The 13388-nt window shown below is 59.9% G+C and overlaps 2 long non-coding RNA genes across 2 annotated transcripts; one reads left to right on the plus strand and one right to left on the minus strand.

Annotated features, from left to right (window-relative positions):
- Nucleotides 1–1662: 1662 nt before the first annotated feature.
- LOC148218178 (uncharacterized) lies at nucleotides 1663–3913 on the minus strand. Its single transcript, XR_015800555.1, has 3 exons — nucleotides 3829–3913; nucleotides 1803–1841; nucleotides 1663–1691 (listed from the first exon to the last, which is right to left on the minus strand). It is a non-coding gene; the product is annotated as an uncharacterized LOC148218178 (long non-coding RNA).
- A 5290-nt stretch (nucleotides 3914–9203) lies between these two features.
- On the plus strand, nucleotides 9204–11080 carry LOC148218179 (uncharacterized). Its single transcript, XR_015800566.1, has 6 exons — nucleotides 9204–9244; nucleotides 9356–9382; nucleotides 10099–10134; nucleotides 10251–10286; nucleotides 10455–10520; nucleotides 10941–11080. It is a non-coding gene; the product is annotated as an uncharacterized LOC148218179 (long non-coding RNA).
- Nucleotides 11081–13388: the final 2308 nt, after the last annotated feature.

Genomic DNA, 13388 nt, shown 5'->3' on the forward strand with positions numbered 1-13388 from the left:
ATTCCCAGGGCTCCCAGGGGATCAGGGGGATTATCCAGAGATGATCATCTCCTCATGCTGCTGGAGGGGGACAGGACCTGGGTGTCATCACCAATTCCAGACCTGAAAGGCAAAGCCCAAGTCGTGACACCCGTGTCCACTGGGACACGGGAGGGACCTTGTTCCCACCCCTCTCTTTGCAGGGACCTGAAGCAGGAGAAGGGATTTGGAGCCCCGGATACACCTGGGACTGGACTTGGCTCCTGACATCCATGGGGCTCCCAGAGCCTCTCACCCTGGAATATCCCAAAACCTCCCAGAGCCCTTGCTGCTCCCACAGGGACACTGGGTGCCCCCAGAGCCCCCCAGTGTAAGGAAAGCCTTGGGGACAGCTCTGTCCACCGAACCCCAGCACATGGATCAGGGACAGCCCCCTCCATGTCCCTCTGACTTTCCCAAGTTCTGCCCACCCCACAGGGCTCAAGGCTCTGCCCTGGTCCCCGAGGATCTTTTGTGGGGCTGGAGAACCCCCAAGATTTCTCACCAGGGCATCCAGAGGGGCAGCCGGGCATCACTCCCGCAGAAGCTCCACCTGCTCAGCCACGAGGGGCTGGGGAGAAAGGGGGGGTTAGAGCCACACTGGGGGATACTGGGGCAGGTTGGGAGATACTGGGGCAGGCTGGGGTGTACTGGGGAACAGTGGGGTGTGCTGGGGTGCACTGGGGGGTGATGACCAGGACAGGGGAAGCTCTGGGCCCAACAGAACTGCGGGTACCCACCTCAGACCTCTTCACTCGTTGGACGCCGTTCTTCTTCTGCAGAGAGATGGGGAGATGTCACTGGTCACTGGGGTGTCCCCAGTCCCAGCAAGGCACGGGGGGACCCAACTGGCCCCCAGTTCCCACACTGGTGCCCCAATTTCAAGACTTACCACAATGCATCCACCTGCAGCTCCTCCTATGACTACCTGCAGATGGAGAGCAAAGGTTTAGTCTGGAATGGTCCTTGTGGGAATTCAAGAGTCACAGGTGTCCCCACACCCCGTGGCTGCCCCCAATCTGAGGGGGAAAATCCCTTCTGCTCCCCCCAGTCCCACTCCAGGCAGTTTCACCCGATCCCTGTTCCTGCAGGGACCACGGTGGGGATGGAGACGAGGAGAGCGAGGGGAACTTGGGGCCTCCAAGGAGGAGGGGATGGAGTGGGATGTGAGGGCCCCAAAGACCCTGAACTGGGGGAACTTGGGGACCCAGGGGATGGGGCTGGGGGTGTTGAAGGGATGGGAATGGGGGAATGCAGGTGGGGAGGCAGGAATTCCAGTGGGGGGACATGGGGGCTGAAGTGGGAGGTGGGTGGGGACAGGGGAAAGCAGGTGCAGAGGACCAAAATTGTTGGGTTTGGGAGGGGCTTTGGGAGTCCAGGAGGGGGATTTGGGGATACTGTCATGGAGAATGAGGAAGGGAAGGGAGTGGAGGGAAAGAGGAGAGGAAGTGGACTGGGCATGGGGATCTTTGGGGTGACTGGGGTGCACTGAGATGGGTGGGAATACAATGGGGACCCTGGGGAAGGGGCAGCCTTGGGAAGCTCTGGGATGTACAGGCACGCACTGGGGTGCACTGGGATGGCCAGGAGGGTCATGGCCATGAGAGGGGAGGGCCTGGTTCAGCAGAAGAACTCGGGGTACTCACCTTGCCAAAAGCAATGCCACCAACTCGCTGTGGAGAGAGCATGAGATGTCACTGGGGTGTCCCCAGTCCTAGTAAAGATTGGGGGTGACCAAACTTCCCCCCAATTCCCACACTGGTGCCCCCAGCTCCAGGACTTACCCCAGCACATAGAGCTCCACCACTGCCATCAGAGGTGGCCTGGGCAAGGAGAGCAAAAGGTTGGTCAGGATTGGCCCTTGAGGGGCTGGGGGGACACAGGAGTCCCCAGCCCCCCACCTCCCACCCATGGCTGTCCTCTGCTCTGAGCAGGGGGTGCCAGGGGATTTGGGAACATCACTGCAGGGTGGAAGGCAATGAACTGAGGGCAAAGACTGGAAAGAAGACCCTGGGAATCATCTGGGGGTTTGAGGGGACCAGGGGCAGAGGGGGAGGCATTTCCCAGTTTGGGCCAGCTCAGCCTGGCTTGGGACTGGAACAGTTCATCCCAGTTAGGCCGAGTTCAGCCTAGTCTGTACTTAAATGAGTTTGGACCTCTTGGTCCCACTTCAGCCTGGCTTGGGACTGGCCTTTGTTCTTGTGTGGGCAACAGAGGAGATGCTGGGGAGATGCCCGAGGGGATCAAGAGGATGGGATGGGATGGGATGGGATGGGATGGGATGGGATGGGATGGGATGGGATGGGATGGGATGGGATGGGATGGGGAGGCCCAAAAGGACGGGATTTGGGGATAGCAGCACAGGAAAGCTCTGGGGCCCTCGCAGGGAGGAGCCGGGTCCGAGCATCCGTGGGGAAGCCGGGCTCTGGCAGCGGGAGTTGAATTGCGGCAAGGGGAAGGACAGAGGCAATGGTGGCGAGGAGAAAGCGGCACGGCCCGGGGCCGGGGAGCCCGGCGGAGCCCCTGCATTGGGAAGAGCCCTCAGACCTGAGCCCAGCCCGTGCCTTTGGAGCCTCACCTCGCTCTGTGCCGGGAGGCACAGCAGGATGGAGAAGAGCAGGGCCACGCTGAGCACAGCCACCTTCATCTTCCTCTCGCACTGGGCAGCGCTGGCTGAGGCTGCAGCAGGGCAGGAGCACCTTTATCCCTGCCGGGACTCCTCCCTGCGCCCTCCCTGACAGCCCCCAGGCCAAAGCCCGGCTTGGCACAGCCCCCAGCCCTGGCCACAAGCCCAGCCCTGGCACAGAGTCCATCCCGGCTGTGGCACGGATCCAGCCCCGCTCCCCGCATCCCTGCAGCTTCCTGCACGGGGCAGCTGCCCCTGGAGGGGACCGGGCACCCGGGGGGCCGAGGGGGGCAGGCAGGGATCCAAAGGCAGCTGGGGACCCTGTGGGGACACCCCCACTCCAACACAATCCATCCTCCAACAGCCCCCAGCCCCACACCCCCCATCTCCCGGGACCCCTCCCCTCCCAGAGCGTTCCTTGCAGGACACCCCGGAGCTGAGCCCAGCCCCAAACCTGGAGTGTCAGAGCAGGATTGTCCCTGTTCCCACTGCAGCCCCTGGGCTCATTGGGGCTGCACTGACCCCTCTTCCTGGGGCAGCAGCACCCCGGGATCAGGGAGAAGGGGCAGGGGGAGCACAGCGGGGTCAGGGGCCATGGCAGCAGCTGGGGGACCGGGATCTCCAGTCCCTGCAGGTGCCCTGGGGAGCACCGGGCAATGGTGGCACTGGGACACCGGGGCTGGCCTTGTGGCAGTGCTGGGGTGGTGGCAGTGCCCGGCTCCAGCCCATTCCTGTCCCTGCAGCCCCAGACTGCTCCAGGCCCCCAGGGGAAGATCCCCGGGCAGAGCCCCTGGCACAGCCACGGCCACCGTGTCCTGCTGGATCAGCCCAACCCCGCTGTGCTGAGCTGGCCCAGCCATCGGCTCCCAGGGGCTCTGTGCCCAGCAGGGCTGTGGCTCCAGACCGGGCTGGCACTGGGACACAGCTCCCACAGCTCCCCTGGCCTCAGGGATGGCCCTGCCCTGTCCTGCCCTGCTCCCAGCGCTGGCCCTGAGCTGGGGCTGACCTTCCCAGCCCAGGGTCCTGTGCTGCTGTCCCAGCTCAGAGGCCCCTGTCAGGGTCACCCCGAGGACACAGATCAGTGACAGTCCCTGCCAGGGCTGCCACGAGCTGCCAGTGCCTCCATTCTCCACTGACATTCCGTGACATTTCCAGGACATGTTCCCTCCTCACGGGACACTGACCTCACAGAAGGGACCTGTTGTGGCACAGGTCAGAAAATCCTTCAGGCACCTGACTTGACTGTTTGCATTGGATTTTCCTGCAGAGCCAGCAGTGACCTGGAAGATTTTCCTTTTGCCTGTTGATGCTTTGTGCCTCCTTTGTTGGAGAGTTGAGGAGTGTTGATCCTGGAGGGGCCCAGGGACATTTCCAGTCCCTGGACACCTAAGGGGCCATTCCAGATGTTCCCAGCTGTGGGTTCATGAACTCTGCACCTACGTGTTCCTGTTTCCGTATCAGCAGCTCACTAGAACATGGAAAATTCCCAAATTCCCATTTTGGTGTATGATGGAGAGATGGGTTAGAGAAGTGATCAGGGGGGTCTGAGGTGCAGCTGATCTGTCCTGGACTGGTTCCTTCCTCTCCCTGGGCAGGACTGTGAGCACCCTGGGAAATTTCTGATTTTCCTGTCATCCTGTCCTTGGGATTTCTTCCACAGTCAGGTTTCAAATCAGTTTCTGGCCTGGCCATTCTCCCGAGGCTGGGACCACAGGGAGGTGTTGTGGTGGTCACAGGGGATAAAAGAGGAGCCTGTTCTCCCCATATTTACATCTTTCCAAATTTCCCAGAGCCCTCCACTTGCCAGACTCCCTCAGTAGCTGTGGTGTGGGGGAGAGGCGGGGACACAGGGCAGGAACAGGGGGTCTCAGTGCTGTTGTACTGGTTTGGCTGGGATAACTGGCTGGTGAGCAGTTGCTGGCCATAGCAAAGCCTTTCCAGGTCTCCCCATCAGTTTCCCAGCTGTGCCATGCTCCTGTCCCTGCTGGAATCCTGACAGGTGGGCTTGGGCTGCAGTCACTGTGCTCTGTGGGGGCTTTCTGGGTAGTGCTGTAAAATCCTGGCCTTGATCTTTGTCAGGCATTGGAGCTCTGTGCTGGGCCATGCCTCTGCTTTGGGGATGGAGACAATTCCCAATTTCACTTTTTTTGCCTTTTGTCCTCCAAGATGTTTTCAGCAGAGGACACACAAGAATAGCACCTGCCCCACCTGTGCCTCTGTCATAGGTGTGCTCTCCCTGATTCCAACAATTCCTCAGTGTCCTGAACATCCTTGTGAAGCTACAATCCTCCTGGTGGTGCTTCCCAAGAAGAGCTTCCCAGGTTTTCCTAAGGTTCACCAACTCTTTAGGGAGATCCCAGGGATTTGCCCCATCCCAAAGCAGTGCAGTCGTGGCTGACAAGGTGGGCAAACACAGGCAGGTCCCTCTGAAGGTTGTCACCTCCAACAGTCTGAGACTTCAACCTGAGCGAGTTCAGGAGGGAGGGAGTGTCCTGAGGTTCAAGCCAAGGGAAGGAACCCCAGCACCAGCTCTGTGTGACACAGCTGGGCCCATCCTGCCCCTGCTCCACATCCAGGGAGGGGAACAGGGCAGCTCTGGATCTCCAGACACACAAACACCAGACCATGGCCCTTGGCTGCACTGGCTGCCCTGGAGCCAGGAAGGATCCATGGAAACAGAGGCTGACTTGGGAGAGATGCAAAAAGATTTCAGCCACTCTCTGGGAGAGCAAACCATCAGCTGGTTACTCCAATGCCAGATCTCGGGGCCAAGAGTTAGGAATTCGAGGGGATTCCTTGCTGGGGATATGGGCATTGACAGTGGGGTTGGGAATGGGGTAGCAGTCCTCAGCCTCCAGAAGCAGCTCCTGCTCACTGGGAAGGACAGGAATCTCTTTGAGCAAGATCTTGTGAGCCCCTGATGAGGGAGGTACCCAGGATCTGAGGGAATCACCTGTGGGGGAGGCAATTTACAGGAACCTGGAGAACAAGCAGCCATCCCAACACCTGGATGGAATCCTGTACGTGCTGTCCATGCAGAGAGAGTTTGTGCAAAGTGAACTGACTGATGTTGTTCACCAAGAGCGTGGGGACAATGAGCTGGACAGGCCACCCAGCTCCAGGAACTGGGCATGGCCCTGCCTCCCTTGGGATGTGTCTCAGCTGTGGAGAAAATGTCCCAACAGTTATTCCAGCTTTTAAGGAAGGATGTTTTTCCTGCTCCTACTGTCTCAGCTATGAAGAATTTCTGCTCAAGGGAGTGGTGCTGGTGCCACAGCCCGTGGGTCACCCCATGGTTCTGTCTGTGGATCAGGGGGTTGGATACGAGGAAGTGAGATGGGGAACCTCCCTGGAGACTGGAAGCTCGAGTAGAGAACTTGGAATGGGAAAAAAAGCCAAAAAGCATTTCTCCAGGACAATCCCAGAATCCTAGGATCACTGTGGCTGGAAGAGCCCTCCAATGCCACCAAAGCCACCCTGTGACCAATCCCCACCAGAGCCCTGAGTGCCACTTGCAGGCTTTCCTTGGACACCTCTGGGATGGGGACTCCATCACCTCCCCTGGCAGCCCCTTTCAAGGCCTGACCACCCTTTCCATGAAGGAATTCCTCCTGATGTCCAGCTGGCACAGCTGCAGGCTGTTTCCTCCCACCCTGTCCCTGTTCCCTGGGAGCAGAGCCCGACCCTCACCTGGCAGTCCCCTCCTGTCAGGGAGTTGTGCAGAGTGAGAAGGTTCCCTCTGAGCCTCCTTTTCTCCAGGCTGAGTCCCCCCGGCTCCATCAGACACTTCTGGTGCTCCAGCACCTTCCACAGCTCCGTTCCCTTCCCTGGACACGCTCCAGCCCCTCAATGTCTCTGTGGCCATGAGGAGCCAGCCCTGGACCCAGCCCTCAAGGGTCCCCAGCAGTGCCAGCACAGGGATTGTCACTGCCCTGGTCCTGCTGCTGCCCCATGGCTGGGACAGCGCAGGTGCCCTTTGCCTCTGCCCACCTGGGCACACCTGTGCTCATGTTCACACACTGCCACCAGCACTCCCAGGACCTTTTCCAGTTTTCCAGCCTGTCTACCCCAGCCTGGAGCATTCCATGGGGTTGTTGTGACCCCAGTGTGGGACCCCACACTTGGCCTTACTGACCCTCACACTTTTGGCCTCAGACCATCGATCCAGCCTGCCCAGATCCTTCTGCAGAGCCTTCCTGCCCAGCAGCAGATCCACAGTGCCACACAGCTTGGTGTTTTCCATGAATTTGGTACTGGTAGACACAGTCAGCCCTGAGTCCTGAAGTGCTGATCTGGAAAAAGGAGCCCATCAATCCAATGCTGGGGTCATCTGGAATGGCCCCTTAGGTGTCCAGGGGCTGGAAATTCATCTCCTGAGCAGCTTCACCTCCATTGTGCCCCTCCAGGATCAATGCTCCTCAGTTCTCCAACAAAGGAGGCACAAAGCATCAACAGGCAAAAGGAAAATCTTCCAGGTCACTGCTGGCTCTGCAGGAAAATCCAACGCAAACAGTCAAGTCAGGTGCCTGAAGGATTTTCTGACCTGTGCCACAACAGGTCCCTTCTTTGAGGTCAGTGTCCCGTGAGGAGGGAACATGTCACGGAATGTCAGTGGAGAATGGAGGCACTGGCAGCTCGTGGCAGCCCTGGCAGGGACTGTCACTGATCTGTGTCCTCGGGGTGACCCTGACAGGGGCCTCTGAGCTGGGACAGCAGCGCAGGACCCTGGGCTGGGAAGGTCAGCCCCAGCTCAGGGCCAGCGCTGGGACCAGGGCAGGACAGGGCAGGGCCATCCCTGGGGCCAGGGGAGCTGCGGGAGCTGTGTCCCAGTGCCAGCCCGGTCTGGAGCCACAGCCCTGCTGGGCACAGAGCCCCTGGGAGCCGATGGCTGGGCCAGCTCAGCACAGCGGGGTTGGGCTGATCCAGCAGGACACGGTGGCCGTGGCTGTGCCAGGGACTCTGCCCGGGGATCTTCCCCTGGGGGCCTGGAGCAGTCTGGGACTGCAGGGACAGGAATGGGCTGGAGCCGGGCACTGCCACCACCCCAGCACTGCCACAAGGCCAGCCCCGGTGTCCCAGTGTCACCATTGCCCAGTGCTCCCCAGGGCACCTGCAGGGACTGGAGATCCCGGTCCCCCAGCTGCTGCCATGGCCCCTGACCCCGCTGTGCTCCCCCTGCCCCTTCTCCCTGATCCCGGGGTGCTGCTGCCCCAGGAAGAGGGGCCAGTGCAGCCCCAATGAGCCCAGGGGCTGCAGTGGGAACAGGGACAATCCTGCTCTGACACTCCAGGTTTGGGGCTGGGCTCAGCTCCGGGGTGTCCTGCAAGGAACGCTCTGGGAGGGGAGGGGTACCGGGAGATGGGGGGTGTGGGGCTGGGGGCTGTTGGAGGATGGATTGTGTTGGAGTGGGGGTGTCCCCACAGGGTCCCCAGCTGCCTTTGGATCCCTGCCTGCCCCCCTCGGCCCCCCGGGTGCCCGGTCCCCTCCAGGGGCAGCTGCCCCGTGCAGGAAGCTGCAGGGATGCGGGGAGCGGGGCTGGATCCGTGCCCCAGCCGGGATGGACTCTGTGCCAGGGCTGGGCTTGTGGCCAGGGCTGGGGGCTGTGCCAAGCCGGGCTTTGGCCTGGGGGCTGTCAGGGAGGGCGCAGGGAGGAGTCCCGGCAGGGATAAAGGTGCTCCTGCCCTGCTGCAGCCTCAGCCAGCGCTGCCCAGTGCGAGAGGAAGATGAAGGTGGCTGTGCTCAGCGTGGCCCTGCTCTTCTCCATCCTACTGTGCCTCCCGGCACAGAGCGAGGTGAGGCTCCAAAGGCACGGGCTGGGCTCAGGTCTGAGGGCTCTTCCCAATGCAGGGGCTCCGCCGGGCTCCCCGGCCCCGGGCCGTGCCGCTTTCTCCTCGCCACCATTGCCTCTGTCCTTCCCCTTGCCGCAATTCAACTCCCGCTGCCAGAGCCCGGCTTCCCCACGGATGCTCGGACCCGGCTCCTCCCTGCGAGGGCCCAGAGCTTTCCTGTGCTGCTATCCCCAAATCCCGTCCTTTTGGGCCTCCCCATCCCATCCCATCCCATCCCATCCCATCCCATCCCATCCCATCCCATCCCATCCCATCCCATCCCATCCCATCCCATCCCATCCCATCCTCTTGATCCCCTCGGGCATCTCCCCAGCATCTCCTCTGTTGCCCACACAAGAACAAAGGCCAATCCCAAACTAGGCTGAAGTGGGACCAAGAGGTCCAAACTCATTTAAGCACAGACTAGGCTGAACTCGGCCAAACTGGGATGAACTGTTCCAGTCCCAAGCCAGGCTGAGCTGGCACAAACTGGGAAATGCCTCCCCCTCTGCCCCTGCTCCTCTCAACCCCTCAGATGATTCCCAGGGTTTTCTCTCCAGTCTTTGCCCTCAGTTCATTGCCTTTCACCTTGCAGTGATGTTCCCAAATCCCCTGGCACCCCCTGCTCAGAGCAGAGGACAGCCATGGGTGGGAGGTGGGGGGCTGGGGACTCCTGTGTCCCCCCAGCCCCTCAAGGGCCAATCCTGACCAACCTTTTGCTCTCTTTGCCCAGGCCACCTCTGATGGCAGTGGTGGAGCTATATGTGCTGGGGTAAGTCCTGGAGCTGGGGGCACCAGTGTGGGAACTGGGGTTAAGTTTGGTCACCCCCAATCTTTACTAGGACTGGGGACACCCCAGTGACATCTCATGCTCTCTCCACAGCGAGTTGGTGGCATTGCTTTTGGCAAGGTGAGTACCCCGAGTTCTTCTGCTGAACCAGGCCCTCCCCTCTCATGGCCATGACCCTCCAGGCCATCCCAGTGCACCCCAGTGCGTGCCTGTACATCCCAGAGCTTCCCAAGGCTGCCCCTTCCCCAGGGTCCCCATTGTATTCCCACCCATCTCAGTGCACCCCAGGCACCCCAAAGAGCCCCAGGCCCAGTCCACTTCCTCTCCTCTTTCCCTCCACTCCCTTCCCTTTCTCATTCTCCATGACAGTATCCCCAAATCCCCCTCCTGGACTCCCAAAGCCCCTCCCAAACCCAACAATTTTGGTCCTCTGCCCCAGCTTTCCCCTGTCCCCACCCACCTCCCACTTCAGCCCCCATGTCCCCCACTGGAATTCCTGCCTCCCCACCTGCATTCCCCCATTCCCATCCCTTCCACTCCCCCAGCCCCATCCCCTGGGTCCCCAAACTCCCCCCAGTTCAGTGTCTTTGGGGCCCTCACATCCCACTCCATCCCCTCCTCCTTGGAGGCCCCAAGTTCCCCTCGCTCTCCTCGTCTCCATCCCCACCGTGGTCCCTGCAGGAACAGGGATCGGGTGAAACTGCCTGGAGTGGGACTGGGGGAGCAGAAGGGATTTTCCCCCTCAGATTGGGGACAGCCACAGGGCGTGGGGACACCTGTGACCCCTGAGCCCCGCAGGGGCCATTCCAGACTAAACCTTTGCTCTCCATCTGCAGGTAGTCATAGGAGGAGCTGCAGGTGGATGCATTGTGGTAAGTCCTGGAATTGGGGCACCAGTGTGGGAACTGGGGGCCAGTTGGGTCCCCCCATGCCTTGCTGGGACTGGGGACACCCCAGTGACCAGTGACGTCTCCCCATCTCTCTGCAGAGAAAGAACGGAGTACAACGAGTGAAGAGGTCTGAGGTGGGTACTCGCAGTTCTGCTGAGCCCAGAGCTTCCCCTGTCCTCGTCATCACCCCCAGTGCACCCCAGCACACCCCACTGTGCCCCAGTACACCCCAGCCTGCCCCAGTATCTCCCAACCAGCCCCAGTATCCCCCAGTGTGGCTCTAACCCCCCCTTTCTCCCCAGCCCCTCGTGGCTGAGCAGGTGGAGCTTCTGCGGGAGTGATGCCCGGCTGCCCCTCTGGATGCCCTGGTGAGAAATCTTGGGGGTTCTCCAGCCCCACAAAAGATCCTCGGGGACCAGGGCAGATTCTTGAGCCCTCTGGGGTGGGCAGAGCTTGGGAAAGTCATAGGGACATGGAGGGGGCTGTCCCTGATCCATGTGCTGGGGTTCGGTGGACAGAGCTGTCCCCAAGGCTTTCCTTGCACTGGGGGGCTCTGGGGACACCCAGTGTCCCTGTGGAGCAGCAAGGGCTCTGAGAAGTTTTGGGATATTCCAGGGTGAGGGACTCTGGGAGCCCCATGGATGTCAGGAGTCAAGCCCAGTCCCAGGTGTATCCGGGGCTCCAAATCCCTTCTCCTGCTGCAGGTCCCTGCAAAGAGAGGGGTGGGAACAAGGTCCCTCTCGTGTCCCAGTGGACACGGGTGTCACGACTTGGGCTTTGCCTTTCAGGTCTGGAACTGGTGATTGGAGCCAGATCCTGTCCCCCTCCAGCAGCATGAGGAGATGATCATCTCTGGATAATCCCCCTGATCCCCTGGGAGCCCTGGGAATTTCCCTGGAATAATCAATAAACCCCTTCAGCAAAACAACTCTGTGTATGCACGTGTGCCTGTTCTCATGTCTGTGTGTGTGTTCCCCTGTCCATGTGTGTGTTCCCTCATCCATGTGTGTGTTCCCACATCCATGTGTGTTCCCATGTCCCTGTGTGTTATCTCCATGTGTGTTCCCATGTCCATGTTCCATGTCCCTGTGTGTTCCCACATCCATGTGTGTTCCATGTCTATGTGTATCCATGTGTGTTCCTGTGTCCATGTCCATGTTTTGTGTCCACATTTATTCCCATGTCCCTGTGTGCTCCATGTTTTTGTGTGTTCTTATCTCCATGTGTGTTTGTGTGTCCCTGTGTGTTCCCACATCCTTGTGTGTTCCTGTGTCCCTGTGTGTTATCTCCATGTGTGTTCCCATGTCCGTGTTCCGTGTCCCTGTGTGTTCTGTGGCCCTTGCTCAACCCTGCGAGTCTCCAGTCCCTCCCCCACCATGCCCAGAGTGACTCCGGGGGCTCCCAGGGGTCTCTCTCCCTCCCCACCCCCCACTGTGTGCCCTGGGCAGGGCAGGCTGGGACACCCTGGAATGTCCCCCTGGAGCTGGGAGGGACGAGGGGCACCCAGAGCAGCCTCTGGAGCCCCCAGGGTTTGGGGCACAGAGGGAAACAGGTTCTGCCCAGGGCTCTGGGAGCCCCATCCCCAGGGAGCACAGGTTGGGCTCGGGGCAGGAGAGGATCATGGCCAGGAGCCTGGAGCCCTGGCTCCTCTGCTCCGTCTGGGAGTGACAGAGCTTCCCTGGCCAAGGATCAGCACTCGTGGCTTCATGGCTGTTGGCAGTGAGGGGGTTAAGGTCACTTGAAGAATCTTGGGCTGTTCAGATCCCATCCTTGAGGTGCCTCTGCCCAAATTCAGGGGCAAATGGGACCAAAGTCAATAGTCTGGAATTTACTGAACAATAAAATGCCAGGGAGAGAAAGGAGGAAGGGCAGGAAGAGAGGGAGAAGGGAGGGAGAGAGATCAATCAGAAGGTCAGCACCACCCATGGATCCAGCAGTGTCCTGTTGGTCCTTCTTCCCCTGGAGCTTTTGGGTGGTGGGTGGTCCTGAGGTCATTCTGAACTTCTCCCTGTTTATCCATTTTAGCAAACTCAGGAATCAGTGCTCATGGGCTACACCCCTCTCTAATGCCATTGCTTTAACGATTCCCTGGCCTTGGCTGCTGATGATTCCAGGCTCAGGCTGACTCTTCTGTTCAGCCGGAGGTTTCTGGGCTTGGTGGTGGCCATGGGTCAGTGGTCACCATCTGCCCCTCTGGAATTCCCTTTGACCCAGTCACAGCTGATTCCAGCACCAGTGCTGGGTTGGATTTCCTTGTCCACCACCAGGGTCCATTCTGATCCCCCAGCTTTGTTTACCTCCCCCAAGGTCTAAGATGGCCTGAGGACAATTGTCCCACCTTGATCTTACCTTAGGGAGCTCCATTCTGTGCTTGTCTCTTGGCAAAATCCCTCTGTGGGGACAGTGTTTGGGATGGGCAACTGCTGCTCCTTAGTCCCAACACCAGTGGAGCTTCCCCAGCCCCCAGGAGTCCTGCCTGGGTGTCCCCAAGGTGTCCCCTAAGTGTTCCAGCCCAGTGACCCCCTGGTGACCCCCTCCAGCCCCACTTCATGCAGCTCCCAGAGCACAGCGAGGTCTTTGAGGCTCTGGACTGTGACATCTTTGAGGCTCCAGAGCCGATGGCGCTGCCAGTGCTGGTCCCCATCGAGATGTGAAATGCCCTCAATAAGGAGCAGGGGTGGCCTTCATCATCACCATCATCTTCATCACCACAACCACCCACATCATCAGCCTTATCCTCTGCAACATCATCATCTTCATCTTCATCACCCACACTGCCATCATCATCTCCCAATACCATCAACCTCCATCATCATCACCACAACACCAACAGCCCCATCTTCATCATCACCTTCATCTTCATCACCCACACCCTTGACACCATCGCCCTGACACTGCTCACACCATGTCCCCACAGCCCCCTGTCCCAGCATTCCCAACCCCCCTATTCCCATGGGCCCATGTCCCACCTGAACCCTGCCCTCTGCTCATGGGTCACCTCCATGGTCACCTTCACGGTCCATGGTCACCTCCAGCTCTTCCCTGTCCCCACTCTCTCACTTCCTGTGTCCCTTCGACCATCTCCAGGTGCTCTTGACCATCTCCATGCCCCCACTACCATCTCCCTGTCCCCTCCTCATGTCCCACCACCACATCCCGTTCACCTTGAACATCTCCATATCCCCCTCATGTCCTCCCCATGTCCCCACCACCTCTCCACATTTCACTGCTCATCT

The sequence above is a fragment of the Sturnus vulgaris genome, unplaced genomic scaffold, assembly GCF_052056855.1.
Source record: "Sturnus vulgaris isolate bStuVul1 unplaced genomic scaffold, bStuVul1.hap1 Scaffold_194, whole genome shotgun sequence".
Taxonomy (NCBI): Eukaryota; Metazoa; Chordata; class Aves; order Passeriformes; family Sturnidae; genus Sturnus; species Sturnus vulgaris.